Genomic DNA, 17,218 nt, shown 5'->3' on the forward strand with positions numbered 1-17,218 from the left:
TTCTACGTTTTTCAATGTTTGCGAAGTATTTTGTATTTTTGTCATTGTGTTCAACATGCTGTGCACGCGCTCTTAGTATTATTCCATTGAGATGTGTATGATAAATTCCGTCTAATATTTGTTTTTTTAATGTTATTTCATTTTCAATGTCGGTGGTATCCTTTGTGTTTGTTTGATGCAATTGTTTTTCAAGTGTTTCAATGGTTTTGATGGTTTCAGTTTCAAGTTTGTGTGTTTCTTTACGTTTAAATGATGTGTATCTAATTGTTGTGTTACGTATATTTCCTTTAATTACTTCCCATAAGGTGTTTGGGTTTGCATCTTTATTATTTTGAACTGTATTTAATATTTCCTGTTTTATTTGTGTTTGATATTGTGTATCCAATAAGATGCTGTTGTTAATTTTAAAGTATCCTGGGCCTCTTTCATGTTGTATATTGTGCAGTTTAAGTTCAACTATAGAGTGGTCAGTCATAAATCCTGGTTTTATGTTACATGTGTCAATAATGTTGCAAAGAGATTCAGATATTAAAAAATAGTCTAATCTACAAAATATTGTTGGTTTTGTGTTTGAGTGCCAGGTGAATTTGCTTTCGTTTGGGTATACTGTACGCCAGATATCTATCATATTGTAGTTTTCAATTATGTTATTTAAAATGTTTCTATTTTTAGGATGAGTATAAATGTTTCCATTCTTTTTATCTAATAATGGGTTCAGGACAGTATTGAAATCACCGCCGATTATAATATTTTTATCTTGGTTACTAATTATAAAGGATTGTAATGTTTCGTAAAATGCGGAATCATCTATGTTGGCACCGTAAACGTTGATTAATGTAAGTTCTGTTTCATGTATTTTGATATCTATACTTGCTAGTCTGCCAATTATTATTTCGTTAAGGTTATCAACTGTGATCCCTATGTTACTTTTTATCAGAAAGGCAATGCCTTGTTTATTAGTACATTGTCCACTGAGGTAGATATCCCCATCCCATTCATTTTTTAAGGTTTGCGCTAAAGTGTGTGTCAAGTGACTTTCTTGTAATAAGCATACATTATATTTTTTTTCGTCTAACCATTTGAAGATTTTTATGCGTTTATCTTTGCTGTTTAGCCCTTTTACATTTAGAGTACATAGCTTGATCATTTAAAAAAGGGTGATGTAAATGATAATGTATGTGTGCTTGTCCAGTTAGTTTCTATTTGAAAACGTGTCCAGTTGGTTTCTATTATAAGAAGTAAGATGTCTACACAAACAAACAAAATTAGAAAACAAAAATAAGGGATACATAAGGATGAATATTCCATAAAAAAGAAGGAGTAAAAAAAAATAATCATAAATGTGAGATTATAACAATAATAAACGACTGGTCTCCAATAGAGACATAAACAGCGCATTTCCTTACACTGGAAATACACAAACTAATTGAATTAGTGATCTGAGATACAAAAAGTATATATGTATAACACCGTAGATTATATGGTAGCTTATAGTAATAATAATAATAATAATAATAATTTTATAGCAAACATGAATATGCTAGTCCTTTTCTTTCTTTTTTTTATCCTTTCGTTTTTGCTCCCATATAGACCGCGACAGTTCAACGACGCAATATTTATATCATTCATTGACAAAAATAGGTGGCATTAAATTATAAAGACAGTGTTTTTGTCTCTTCTTCATAAGATATTTTAGTGAAATAGAAATAAAGGTCAGATAAGTACACTGTACACAACAATTCACCATCCAAGTTACAAAAATAGCTATTTCATAAAGAAAAACATTGTGTTTTGCTAAACATTATCATATGTAAGAAGATTTTTCTTCTAAACAAACATACATAGATTAAAAGAAAACAACACAAAAGGTTATATGAACAAGCAAAATACAAATATTATGTTAAGGGATGATGATTAAATACGGTTCTGTCAACATCGTATAAATGTAGGTAGTGATCTGAAAAAAAACACGTATATATGACACCGTTCAATGGATGATGACTCTTTGAAAAAAAAAAAATCACTGTATAGCGAAAGTCGTTTTCTACCTAATATATAGCATTACATATTCAAAAATTAAGAAAGAGTCGATCAACTAACGTACTGTGTGTGTGTGTGTGTGTGTGTGTGTGTGTGTGTGTGTGTGTGTGTGTGTGCGTGTGCGTGTGCGTGTGCGTGTGCGTGTGTGTGTGTGTGTGTGTGATCGCGTATGTATCCGCACGTGTGTGTGCGCGTGCGTGCATGTGTGTGTGCATGTTTGAGTGTGTGCGTGTGCTGGTTTTACTTTGCGTGCGCGCGCGCGTGTGAGTTATGGGCATGCGTACGTGTATATGTTTGTGCGTTTTTGCGTGTTGGTTTTTGCGTGTGTGTATGTTGTTATAATTATTAAGCGTTCATTACAATAATAACTCAATAAATATGGCTATTGTAATTACAAAATATTGTTAATATCAAGAGACACATGCTCTATAAGAAAAACAAATGATTTGTATGGTAAAGCTGTAAAATAACAGATGTACACAGGTACTTTTTCACATCCGTCTCTTTATCGATCCAAATATACGAAAACGAAATGTGCTTAGATCGACTGACGGATACTCACGCGTTTATTAAATAAAGGGAGACTTATTAGAAGTTATCTACGTTTGGAATGTAAATCTCATATTTTAACCAGTCTGTATCCGGCCGTTAGTTAATCTAGTTCCGAAAAAAAAGATGAACTAGACTAACCACCGGATGTGTTGATACTAAACTATCAAAGTTATGAGCGTTAAACTTTCAGTAGGAAAGTTGTATTTGGTAAATAAAGAGTTCGAATACTTTTAATTATGTGAACATCTGTATACCATGCCTTTAAAGTGTACCTGTAATAATAATAAAGCACAGTAATACTACTGGAAAAGCATCTTGAAGAAAACTAACAACAACATGGAAAACAAAAAGAAAACATACATAAATAAATATATATGTAAGTTTACTGGATGTATTCAGTACAATAGTTGGCAGGTCCCATGACAGGAAGAGAATGATCTGAAATTATAGAATCAACAATTATGAAGCTATATCAGTCTTTTTTTTAATTATGTGAGGAATCTTCAATTGGCCCATTTAACCGCTTCCAAATAAAGTATAAAAATCATTTTATTCTAGGTAGTGTTAAATAGGAAGATAGAAATGGGGCCATTGATTTATTTAGGTAGTAAGACTTCGCATTTTATTAACATATAAACATAGAATGAAAACAAAATTTGTTTAAATGAAATGATGCCATGTAGCATGGTGTAAAAGCTGAACTATTAACACTTAGAGCATTATTTCTACAATTTGAATATTTATATTATAAACAGTATTTAAGTAATCGTACTATTAAAAAAAAAAATATGCACGATACTCTAAAGACAGATAGATTAAATAGACTATACATGTATACTAGTAACAGGCGTATTTTTTTTTTCTTTGAAAAGGCAAATCTTAACAGTTATTATGCGTTTTACTACTAGGACATTCATAGATGTAATATTTGCTTTAAAAAAGAAAACACGCATCAAATATATTCAATATAAACTATTTTCTATAATCGAATCACAGTTCTTGAGAAAAGAAATATAAATATACCATACAAACAATAATCATGTACTTTCCATAAACGAATCACAGTTCTTGAGAACAGAAATCCAAATAAACCGTACAGACAATATGTACATATCAGGAAAATATTTCATTTAGACATGTAACAGGTGTGAGGGTTCAGTTTTATATAAAATACTAACTATTCCAAAATTCTATAAAAACACTTTATAAAATGTTTAATATTAGTAGATCACTGGCTGTTCAATTATTGGAAAAAAAAAACTCTAAATATTTCTATTATCATAACATTTATCATCAAAAATACCTTGCTGAAAGGATCGGGAAACAAACACTACCCTGTTTACATATTTAAAGTATACTCCCTCTTAAGTGGGTTTGCTTTTTCTCTGCGATACGTTCATTGCGGAAATGTGTACATTTTAAAATTTTATGGCAATGTTTTGAATGAATGAGGTAACAACATACGAATATATACACAATTCCCATTTCAAATAGATAAATTAAGTTATACAGTAAATTGCACGCAGTTTTTGGGGATATGAATAAATCTTAACAAGTTTAATAGGTACGTGTTTTATGATATCCGATGGTTGTTAAGAATATGATTATTAGTTTGTGACAAAAATGTATAGCTGTCTATAGGTAATGGTTCGTGCGCCAAGTAAATGTGTGTTTGTGTAAGTGTATGGATGCATGCGCGCGTGTGTGTGCCTGCGTACTTACATGCGTGCGTCTATATGGTAGCATGCGTCTGTGTGGTGTGTGTGTATTTGTGTGTGTTACAAATTACATTTAACTTACAAAAACATAGCTACATGTGATATCACGAAAACATACTTCCTAAAGGGAAAATACACATTGGGTTCTACAGGGTATCTATAGAAAGAGAGTGTTTAATGTCCGGGTCCAGAGTTATCGCCCCTATTTTATTGATTGTGTTCTGTTGGTCGATCTTGAGCTGCTGCCATTTGACACTTTTCGGGCGTAAGTTGTATTGTTTGTCGCATGCTTTTTGTTTGGCCATGCCTTTGCCAGCCAGAGTTTGTATTTATCAAATGTCACTAGCTCGTTACGGTCTTGTCCCCGTATTTTCTGCTTACCAAAATAACAGTCCCTGGATATAAATTGTAAGTTTTGCATTTTTTTTTTAAAGTTGGTAATAAAATTTTGTATTTTAAAACTGGATTGTAAACATAAGGATTTTATTAATGGAAAAATAACCACTGTGCTGACTGGCGCAAAAACAACATATGATACATAGATGGATAGGTTTGATTTGTTCTATCTCATGAATATGCAAATTTAAATATCAGCTGTCAGTTTGAAAAACAACAGTCAACGCATTCCACAACCATATCATTAGATCAGTTTATGTTAATTATCTGATAAGCTTTGTCTGGGAATCTCTAAACCAGTGAGTGATGATACTTGAGTGTTCATAATGATTTTGGCCATTTGTTTAACAATGTGATACGACTGGACAGAAAGTGATCAAAACAAATTTCTATTGCTAAATAATACAATTGGTATTTAAAAGAAATGTTTATCTGTCAACACATAATTTCCGAGTCAGATGAATGTGTTGACAGCAAAAATAATGGAGATAAAATATTTAGCTCAAAAAAATTAAAACTTCTAAAAATGTTAAGCAATTTTTTTTAGAAACAAAATGAAAACTTTAAGACATATTATAAGTAAAACATCTGTCTGAATGCGTTCCACTTATGTTTACCTCTTTACCTTTTGCGTACCAAATTTTATTCTATTTTGAAAGATTAATATTGTCATTTAACACTTAATATTTATTTTCAATGTTCATCACATCGAGTAAAAGAGTACAGGGCTTTACACGCCTTGCAATACCCAATGCAATTAACGCTTCATGTCAAATGCTTCAACTAAAACTAGAGCTTTGTCACAGACATGACGAATACCCCCACATGCCTCATGGACACAGAATATTTTGCATGTTGTCTTCACAAAAAACGATAGAATCTTGAATTTGAATGTGTGAATACATTAAGAGTATTTTACAGTAAAGAACAGTATGCCTTTTGTTATTAAACAGTATCACAATCTTTACTATTTCTAGTAATATATTTTGCGTTTTGAGATATTAGAACAAGAGCATATCAAATCAAATTATAATAACCTATTTTTCGTGATTATTCTTCATAAAAAAATAGCGATTTGTTAAGCTTCAAGACCAAGATCTCCAACGAAGAATTATGCAGAAGAACAAAGCAGCAGCCAGTTGAAGAAGACATCCTTCAGAGATGTTGGCGGTGGATAGGCCACACCCTTGGCAAGCCTGCATCCAATAGGACGAGGCAATCTCTCACATGGAACCAAGACGCCTGTAGATAGCTGGTTAGAGACCTATGTCCCAGATGGGACCACAGGCGAAGATGAGATGATGTTAAGCGTGTTTGTTGAGAAGGATGAAGTACGGTTGACAAATGTCTGTCAGTTTCACTTACTCTTTTTATGCCTTGTGACAAACAAAGTGAATAATGTATACATTTAGAAAACTGTTTTAATGTAAAAGCCTTATGAAAATACCAATTTAGTTTGGTTCAAACCATTGAGAACAAGGAAAACTGCATGAAAACATGGGAATGACCACCAGCAATTTTATTGTCAAATTTGGACAAGTTTCTGTACGAATTTGAAAAATTGTGCGCAAAAAACCCTGAAATGGGTAAAATTTGCGTCGTGAAGTCTTCATATTGAGAAATAGGTGTATTTTTATTTTTTGCTCCAAAATACTTAAAAATTGATAAGTAAATGTTGTCAAATTGCCAATATTAATTTATATTTACTTAGGTTCAAGCCATAGAGCTGCAACTAAATGTTGCATTCTATTTTATATTTAGAAACCTTCAATTGGGAATTTTTTTACAGCAATTGGGAATTGGAACTTTTTCCTTATTGGGAAAGTGACGTTTTCCGGTATTAAAAAGAAGGAAAAAATCGCTGACCATGCACCTACCGACAACTTCAATGTCTGATGCGTTTTCAAACCTATAAATGTTTAAAAGTCTATGAAACTTTGCTCCAGAATAGGATGTTAGTACAATTATTTGTTCTTTTTTGTGTTCAGCAAAGGTGTACCTTAAGTGTTTTGTCAGGGGCATGGTGCAGTACATTCAAAAGGGGCATTTTAACGGAAAGTTTAGGAAAACAATGGCAAATGGTTCTGTGAAAACCTGGTATTGAAAGGGACATTTCATCGCATCAGTGGCCGTTGTGGGAAAAACATAAAATTATAAACAAACACACATAAAGTGCAATTGATGTATTTAACTTACTTTTAAAGTTTAATTCATTTTAACTCTTTACCACTTAGATATGTATTTAATTGAAGACCTTTCTTTCTAGATTCAAGTTTAAAGGCTTCAGTTCCAACACTTAGATACTGATGAGCAGCAAACAGCATAACATTTGAACAGTCTCTGAGTTAATCCATGCTGTTCTGGTTTTATGCTGTTTGCACTAAGCCATTTTCAATTCGCTTGTGAGATGGAAAGGGTTAATATATTTACCTTGCAGTATCTTTCATTTCAGTTCCATGCTGTTTCAGTAAACTTTACAGCATGACAAACATAATAAAGCAAAACATTGCATATGAATCTGATAATACACCGATCCACTAACATATACATGAAACCATGTCTGTCTTATCCCAGTTGCTGTGATGTCATCTCAAGAGTCTCTTTCTAAATGTAAACAAAAAACCAGTAATAGGTCACCTTGTTGCAATAATTCAACTCTCAGCTTTATAACCCAAAGGGTTTCTGAGAGTTGCAACGTGCCGTCTTTTGTCCAAAGGTGCAAAATTGTATCACCACTGAAAATGCTAAGGAAGACTGATACTGCACAATCTTATTAAGCAGAGCTCCAGATAAAAATTTGGTCAAATTCTTATTTACTCCCTATTTTAAAAATTAATTCTTATTTAACCCCTTATTTATAAAATTAATTCTTAACAATATATTACCAAATAATTTGTATTCATTGTTTTTGACACATCAACAAAATCAACACTTTGGTTTATAGTACTGGAAATGGCTTTTTTTGCCTTCCACGCTTCGATACACTGCTTCGGTCATTTTGATTTTTTATGGAGCACTGTTATCAAGTTTACCTGTTTTAAGCACAAACTCATGCAAATGGTACCATTAAAGCAAGAAATGATTGCTTTTTATTTACTTTGCCATTCTTTTATACACTTTATCCACCATATTGGTAAACAGTGGTTATGTTGCCAACAAAGTGTCGCTATCGGTTAGGACGCAGTAAACCAATCTTTTGCACATTGTGATATTTGATGTAACCTAAGTCGATAACCATATCAAATGGCAGAGCTCCAGATAAGGGTCGTATTTTCGTAATTACGAATTATTTTCAAGTCCGTTACGTATTTATTTTAAAATCTTGTCGTACCATTAAGAATTACAAAATCAAGTTACGAATATTATTTTTACATCGGTTCGTATCGATTTTTATTGAGTTCTTTTCGCGTATTAAAGATCTTTGCGGTGCTTATATAGAATGGTTATCGGGTTTGTTTAACAAAGCGCATTTTTCCAATAAAAGCGGCGTATACAGTCTATCTGTCAAAACACAATGGCGGCGCCCGGAGAGCGTCCTTAAAAACTGCAAAGCGTCCAAAAACACACTTTTAACATATTATGCGCAAAGTGAGCCGAAGTTAAATGTTTAGAAAGACATTATAGAAAAGATCTTAAACGATGTTGAATGTTCAGTTGCCGACACAGTCGGAAAAGCTAAACAAAAACGCGACACGACGGGTCAAAACTTAAACAGTCCCGTGGCTAATCGTTGAAAAGATTGAAGGGGAGACCCGTTTTAATTGTGAAATATGTAAAAATTCATCTAAGGCATGCAATCTAAGCACAGTTTGGGCATATGAAGGTATTTAAAAAATAAAATTGTATAATACTGAAAAGACACTGTTGAACTCGTATAAATAAAGTTGCTAGTATGTGTATTTTGATTTTTTTGCATGAAAATAACCATTATTATTTAGTTTTAGGCCATTTAGAAAAAATAAGAATTATTTTCCAAAACTTAGTAGTAACGTTATGAATAAAATTTCAGAGTTAAGAATTCTTTTTTAAAATCTGGTAGTAATTTAAGAATTTCACAAAAACTTATCTGGAGCTCTGAAATGGGTTTTGAATATATACATTATATAAAATGTAAATGTCAGCAAGAATAGTGTTGAAGAAATGTTGTCATGTTTTTTAGGTTCCATGCAAAGTATAAATTTGCACACTGCCAGGGCCCTCAATCTGTCAAATCCACGGCCAAAATTTGGCCACATCCCCCCCCTGAAAAGTATACTTTTTTCCCCTTTTTGGGGGAAAAATTCCCCCTAAAAAAAAAAACATTTTTTTTTTTATAGATTAGATGTGTCTCATGATTATTATATCTCAATTCTATTTTAATTTAATCTTGTCAAACATACTAAATTATGAAAAAAGCAATGAATATAGTGCAAACATGTACAAATGTATAATTAGAGAGTAAGTAAAAAAATCCCCCCCAAAAGGGAAACGCCGCGAAAATTCCCCCTGCTATGGGTAGCGACCCGCTTCCCCTAAAATGGATTGAGGGCCCTGACTGCCATTCAGGTAAATTTAATGTGTTTTTGAAGTTAATTGAATTATTCATTGCATTCCTTAATTGGTTAGGAATAACGCTGTTTAGTGATGCGCATGAAATCTGTGGGCAAAACTGCGATCAGATTTATGAAAGGGTGCATATGTACTCCCAGAGCCGCCAACACAAAAATTATCAAAGGCTCTGGGAGTATGTTTATATGACTACAGGGGTGGCGAAATCTCAAAAAACTATACATGCCCACGGACAACCATATAGGAAATTGAACTTGTCCGTTGCTGAACTACACTTGTCCGTTAATATTTATATAAATTATAAATGCATTTATTGATTAATGTAAAATAATATGGAATAAATCAATATGAGTATAATTTGCAAGTTCTGGTGCGTTTATTTAGATCATTTTCTTCATAATCTTTCTTAGATTTTTGGGGGCGGGATTGTTCAAAGCTTCGGCTTTCTGCTCCGTTGTTGAAATATTAAAAAAAAAATACTCCCATCTTTACCATTAAAGTCCTCTGAAATAACAAGGTAGACCATGTTTTGATTACCTTAGTTCGATACTTTTATTTCCATCTGATTGTAAAAATAAAGAAACCAGTCTGTACACTGTCTTAAAGTCGGGCCGAATGTTGAAAATGTGGCATGCTCCCGGTCTCTTATACAATAAGGGAGATCACTGTGCAGGAGAGTGCCTGTATTTTAGCTTGATTGCTCCGAAAATAGAACTGAAAATGTAATCGCGTGTCAACATCCGGTTTTGTAAAACTTAATTACGGCTTTAATACAATGTATTTTTTTGTATTCTTCCACCCGACTGGTTGTCCACTGACAACTTAATTGAAAAAAATCAGTTGCCCAGACAAGCAAATGTTAAACTCGGGCAACTCAGACATTTGATTTTGCCACCCCTGGACTATAGGTCACCATACAATAAATTAAATGTTCATCTGATAAAGTATTTTCATTTGAATTATTAGTCTAACAAGTAATTCTTAATTAGAGTTATCTTTCAGAAAGAATTGTTATTATTAAAATGTTAATTTCTGGTCTTATATGCGTAAAAATAGGTCTCTCGACGATATGAAATATATATAGTATCCGAAAACATCCGAACTAGTATGCAAGTTGAATGGCAACGCATTGTGATCTACTAAGCAGTGTATTTCTAAGTGACAATTGCTTCATATTGACGGAATAATGGAAGTGAATTTTAAAAGGAGAAAATAACTACTTAATATACGTGCAGCTACGGTAACTTACAATATAAGTGTGATGACAGTTTACGCCAATTGTATTCAAAATGGCGAGGTCACATGATCACCGGTGAATGTCTACTAAATTTAAATGATTGTTATCGGTCATTTAATGACCATTTACAAGTAAGACTGTATTTGTGTTTGATTTAAATTGTTATATTAATACATTATGTTGTTGCTTTTTTGCGCTTTAATGCTTGTATATATTTATATTAGACATGCACGGACGCAGGCCTCGCATACTGATGCCCTCCCGCTTATTATCGCTCTATCATGTATATAATTATTGGTTTTTGTCGGCTCGGGTACTAATTAAATGTTCCCGGGTATGAAAAATATGCTGAATCGTACCGGGCATTCTAACGCTAAATCGGTCGGTGTCGGCTATTCTTTCATATTAAATTTGTTCATATTAGTGTCAGTATTATGTAAAATGGCCGATATTTTATCGAAACTACTACGCATTAAAGCATGTTTAGAAAGGGTTTGTTCAAAGAGAATATTGTTTCGTATTCCGTTGCGCGTTTTACGATATCGGATTTGGGGCGGGAAAAAAACTCGGGAACTATATAAGTTGACCGGGTACGTGTTAGCATCTTTTCCGTACCAGGGGTACATGTCAGTATACTTAAGAGTACCCGGAGTACATTTAAGAAGTATCCGAGCCGACATGACCAATCGAGCCTTATTATCGCTCGATTGGTCATTCTGTGATGTATATTACAAATGTAAGTCACAACTGAGAACATCGGTCAGGCAAAGGAAATGTTTAAAGTTGCCGTTGTCGACGAGTGACCGCTATTCTCGGATCACCACTTTTTATTTGTTCAGTTGATAGTGTCGCGCGAGCCTACCGCCTTCCCGAGGCCGCCACCGAGAGCTATGTGCGCGGCCTCACTATGCTGATGTGCCTTCCGAAGCCCTCAGAAGGCCAATTACAATATAACAATATAAAAAATGATTGTCCTCATGCTGCCTGTCTTTTGATGAGAAAATTAAAAAGTTATCAATTCGCCACGAGTATTTACAGTGCGACAAACAGGGGACCGTTGCCTTCAATGAAACGTTTGGCTTCAATGAAACTTTTGGCTTCAATGAAGCTCTTGGCCTCAAAAAACTCTTTTTCTTTAAGAAGCTTTATCCTTCAATGAAGCTTTTGTCCTCAATAAAGCTTTTGGTATAAAAAAAGCTTTTGGCTTCAATGAACCTCTAGCTATTCGTCACCCCAAGGCCCTAGGTAAAACGTCCACCACCTAGTACGACTTTCATAGACGCCAACCCTTTGAAGAACCTCTAAACTTGCAACAGGAACTCTGCAGCCCGGGCAGCACCGTTTGAATCAACGTAATTACCCAAATGCTCCAGAGAAATGTTCTTGAGAGTACCGTACCCTTTCTTAAGATGTTATCCCGCTCGCATCCGCAGGAGAATTGATCAACTTACCTATTTGCGACCCTTTATTTACTGGCGAACCGAGCGTCGCTTTTGACGAAGCTAACCGATTGGCCTCCGAACTCAACGGAGATTACATACTATTAATTCCTCCTCCAATGCCAAAGAAACAAGCCGAATATTTATGCAGAATTTTACTAGACTTATTCCTAATATTACATGCTGTAAAATGCTTAATAAACTTTGAAAAGAACTAAAGAACATAGTACAATAACGAATATCCTACTGAGATAATACATGTATCACAATCACTTCCAAAACACTAGGCACACGTTTACATGGTTCGTATTAAACCGAAAACACAAAGCTCTCGTTATCATACCCAATGATAACGTCACAGAGACTTGCCGTTCGTCCACATATCTCTCAAATATGCTGACCATTCACCCGTTACTGAGTCACAAACGGTCTCTTTGGCATAGACTCTAAAACCTTCGTTAGTTATCACAAGCTTCTTTTTGAAACGGACACTTTGAATTTCAGTCAGTACCTGAAATATGAGCTCCTTTTTCCCGGATGCTCTACCTTCTGCCCTGGTCGGCAGACCAGACGAAGCCAGCGTTGTATCATTACATGTCAATACGTTCATGAGGCCTGTTTTGTCCTCTTACTTTGAAATAACCTCCTCGGACACGCCACTGGAATGTCTACTGTGTGCGCCTACTTGAGATCGATCTGACTTATTAGTGTTGGGTATCACAGTGCTTTGAGTCCCCTTCAAATCTCCCAGCAAAAGCGCTGTATTTTTCTTTATATCGGCTCCATACTTCACTGAAGCCCTACTAGCATCGGTAATTTCATATGTCGAATGAGACCGCAGAGGTTTATTAAATTTCCTCAGCGCATACTTGTAAGAATCGGCGTTTGGCACGTTTTTTTTTTCAACCTGACTTTCTCCTCGTATCAGTTTCTCTCGTGCTGATGCACTCAGGTGTGTCCACATCTGGCTTTCACTGAGAACACGAATGCCTCCAAGAGCTTCTTTTTGAACTCTACTGGCTTCGTTGAAGTCGATATTTTCTGACGTTGTTTCCTTCGCCGGTAATGAGGGCATTGTCTTTTCAGGTGCACCTGTGAACCACACAGATAGCGTCGTCGATCTTGTTCAATATAACCTCGTATATGCCTATACACAGGGCTTGAAACCCAGACTTCCTCATAAGCTCATCCAATATTCGCTCGAGTCTTTCTAGAACCATCGCCATTTTCTTTATCTGTTTTAACGAGGAACAACAATATTCCACATGGGCCGATGGAGAAACATGAAGATCAAACACTGTGGCACCAGCAACCTTTAAAGGCTTTAAAGGGGCCTTTTCACAGATTTTGGCATTTTTTTACTTATTCATTAAATGCTTTATATCGATAAATGTAAACATTGGATCGTAAAAGCTCCAGTAAAAAATCAAGAATAAAATTAAAAAAAGGAAAAGAACATTGCCCGGACCAGGTTTCGAACCAGTGACCCCTGGAGTCCTGCCAGAGTCCTGAAGTAAAAACGCTTTAGCCTACTGAGCTATTCCGCCGTGTACATGTACATGATGTATTTTATACGTTATATAAGCAATCTTCGTAGTTTCACAAAATTTAACGACAAAAACAGAACTCTCCAAATTATTCAATCGTTTCGCGTTGCAACGCTTTATAATTTTTAGGTTTTAAAATCGTCAAAAGATGCATATAATGGCTATATTAGACCATGGTAAATGTTCAGTATTACCGTTTCCTCACAAATATCATAACTATAACGAAAATTTGCGAATCTGAAACAACTTTTTTCAATTTTGTCAATTTACCAAAGCGTGAAAAGATCCCTTTAATGAAGACTTTTCCCGCAATGTGACAATTGCGTCAAAGACACTTGGCTTTCCTGAAGTCGTCCTTTCTTTATCGCGAGGCCCACGTCTATTATCAGGACACTGCATCTCAGGTGAAACTTTGAGCCGCAGGTATAACACCGTCTCTCCATGACCTTCGACCCTGAATCATATCTCGGTCGAGGTTCCCGCGACACTCATGAACAGATCAAACCGTTGTTCGAGCATATCTATCATCATTTGACGCTGATAAATATGCTTCGTTGATGTATCGGCATCTGAAGATACCGCAGCAACATAGCTGTCGGACTTCGCCCTTTCCGCTCGATTAAATGCTGCAAGCTCCACAGCGTGCCTGATGACATCATTAAGGTTTACTGAACGCGCCTGTTTGATGTGCAACCTCGTGTCTGCACCTTGAATAGCATCAATAAACTGCACTTTGGACAACGTTTCTTTAAGATCTGCTGGTGTAGCGGGGTATGCAAGGTTAGTCAACCTTCGAATATATTGCCCCAGCTCTCCCAGCGTCTCCGATTCCTTCTGTCTGCGATCGCTTAACTTCACTCTATACAGTTACGCCTGGTTAGGATGCGCAACGCGTTCTTCTAATGCATGCAACAACGAGTCATACTCTCTGGCATTCTGTGTCAGGTTTCCCAATTCTCATTGCGCTTGTCCACGCAACGGCACTGCAAAATGCATTCCCCTTTCGTTGTAGTCCCATTGATTTATCTCAGCGCATGTTTAAAAGTGCGCGTTATAATCATGCCATGATGATTGACCGTCATATGTGGCTGCATTGACAATACTTGAAGGTTTCGATGGAGTCTTCTGTAATGTGACGTTTCCTTCAAAATAATTTGGCTTTGGTTGAGTAATATGCGTCTCTCTTTCACGAACAGAAGTACACTAGCCAGTCCGCATAGTGTCACGCTTTAAGAACTCAAGTTGCATATCCAAAGCCAACGTGTCACATTTTGCAGAGAGGGCTTCATTTTTTCCGCCTCATCGCTTCTAATTCTTCGAAAAGACTTGCTTCCCTACCATCGGCCATTTTGTACCCTGGGCTGACAGGTTAGAACTGTCGATAGGTTTATATAATCTATCCCACCGCTGCCACCAATTTATGTACCGTGAGCCGGCCGCCTTCCTGAGGCCGCCACCGAGCGCTATGTGCGCGGCCTCACAATGCCGATGTGCCTTCCGAAGACCTCGGATGGCCAATTTCAAAATAACAATATCATTAAATGATTGTCCTCATGCTGCCTGTCTTTTGATTAGAAAATTAAAAGGGAATCAAGCCGCCACGAATATTAACAGAGCGACAAACAGGGGACCGTTGTCTTCAATGAAACTGTTGGCTTCAATGAAGCTTTTGGCTTCAATAAAGCTCTTCGCCTAAAAGCTTATGGCTTCAAAAAGCTTTTGCCTTCAATGAAGATTTTGGCTTAATTGAAGCTTTGCCCTCAATGAAGCTTTGGGTTTCAAAAAGCTGTTGACTTCAAGAAGTTTTTTTGCTTCAATGAACCTCTAGCTATTCGTCACCCCAAGGCCCTATGTGAAACGTCCACCACCTAGTACGACTTTCGTAGACTCCAACCCTCTGAAGACACTCTAAACTTGCAACAGGAACTCTGCAGCCCGGGCAGCACCGTTTGAAGTCAACGTAATTACCCAAATGCTCCAGAGAAATGTTCTTTAGAGTACCGTACCGTTTCTTATATGTTGTCCTGCTCGCATCCGCAGGAGAAGTGACCAACTTGCATATTTGCGAGCCTTTATATACTGACGAACCGAGCGCCACCTAGCCGACGGAAAGGCACGATCACGAGGCAATTAAAATGTAAAAGTGAAGAAACGTGAATCATCAAATTCGAACCAACACCTTTTCGTCACAGTAGTATTGCCACGTCGTTAACCCACCTAGTCGTTTCACACAGTGCAAAACAAAGGCTCATTGCTGATAAGTAGGCCTAAGCATAAGAACATAAATAATTTCTATTAAATAATACAGAATATGGTCTTATAAATCGATTTAATTTCATAACTATTTTCAAACCGAATCTATGACTTTATCAACGATAGAATTGTTGTTTACTCAAGCATCTTGTTCATTCAGTAAATCCGAGAGTTAAGTAAATTTAGTTGTACCCCAGGAACAGAAAAAATACTAAAACGTACCCGACCTATTTAGACTGTACCCAAGTTTTATTCCGATGTCGTAAAACGCTCTATTGATTATAAAACAAAAAATTTTTTTTAACAAAACCAATCAATTTTCTTTTTTGAGTATCATTTTCGATCATTTAGAGGCGATTTTACAAAATATTGACATAAATATGAAGATAATTACTTTTTAAAGCCGACAACGACCAATTTAGCGTTAGAATTCCCGGGTACATTTTAGTTTATTTTATGCACATATGTTACATTTAAGTATACTTTAGTGTACTCGGAGTATATTTCAGTGGTACCCGAGCCGACAACGACCAGTCGAGCGTAATTTAAGTCATGTTTTATTTTAATTAGAAATGATACATAAATAAATAAATGCATATTGAATTTATTATTTTTTTATATTGTTTCGAAACGACGCGGATTAAAACAGTGCAGGGTACGTTTCGTTTTTATGCTTCCGATTCCATGAGAATATTTGATATTTTTGTTTCGTTCATCCCCAGCAATATGCATATGACCCGATGTAAGCTCTATCAGGGGGCAGGATCAAAATGGTTCAAATGGGTTTACGCACGGCCTGGACAGAATGAAAACACCCAGTTAAGAACTTTATTTTTGAAAATATCTCAAGTTATTGAAATATGTTTGCAATACTTTTTAGTGCACAAAATACAGTTTTCCTTGCAGTTTGTGCCGATATCTTAAGTTAAGAATACTTTATTGAATAAGTCTTAAATCGGTTCCAAACGTTGCTTGCAGCAGAACCGACAAGTATAAAATGCTCTTTTAAACTGCAAAGTAATAATTGTTTATCTGTTAATTTCGTCCAATGTCTTATGTTCATCTCATTAATTTCATGATCACATTGCATGGTTAATGGTAGTATTTTGTAAACATAATCACATTGTTTATGGTATTATTTTTAACCTATTTTCGCAAGAATGTTCAAAAATTAAATCTAAGAATATAAACATTAAGGCTAAGAATGGCAATTATAGAAACTGTCTTAGCAGAAAGACTCAGGGTGCAATTTAAGCCCAGAGAAAATCTGTAATATTAGTTCGAGACTTTGTCAAAATCATGTTTATGACCAAGTCCTGATACACATTTTTTAAATTTTCTATAGAAATGTAACTATCTATATATTTGTTTTCTATAGGTATTTGTGCAGCCTCATTCGCGGAATTACTTTATAAACTTCAAAATAATTCGTGTTTCGTGTGGAAGCTGTGTTCGATGGACGGACGGACGCATGGGTATCCCCGAGGA

At 35.5% G+C, this 17,218-nt stretch overlaps 2 protein-coding genes across 3 annotated transcripts in view; one reads left to right on the forward strand and one right to left on the reverse strand.

Annotated features, from left to right (window-relative positions):
- LOC127859391 (TBC1 domain family member 5-like) overlaps nt 1-10,627 on the reverse strand; it is a 76,055-nt gene extending 65,428 nt beyond the window's left edge. The window contains exon 1 of the mRNA XM_052396746.1: nt 10,504-10,627. The gene's annotated coding sequence lies outside the window, so the exon portion shown is untranslated. The remainder of the gene's footprint in view (nt 1-10,503) is intronic.
- Nucleotides 1-17,218, forward strand: part of LOC127859396 (membrane progestin receptor gamma-like) — a 418,822-nt gene that overhangs the window by 121,442 nt on the left and 280,162 nt on the right. The window lies entirely within an intron of this gene.

The sequence above is a fragment of the Dreissena polymorpha genome, chromosome 15 (genome assembly GCF_020536995.1).
Source record: "Dreissena polymorpha isolate Duluth1 chromosome 15, UMN_Dpol_1.0, whole genome shotgun sequence".
NCBI classification, from domain to species: Eukaryota; Metazoa; Mollusca; class Bivalvia; order Myida; family Dreissenidae; genus Dreissena; species Dreissena polymorpha.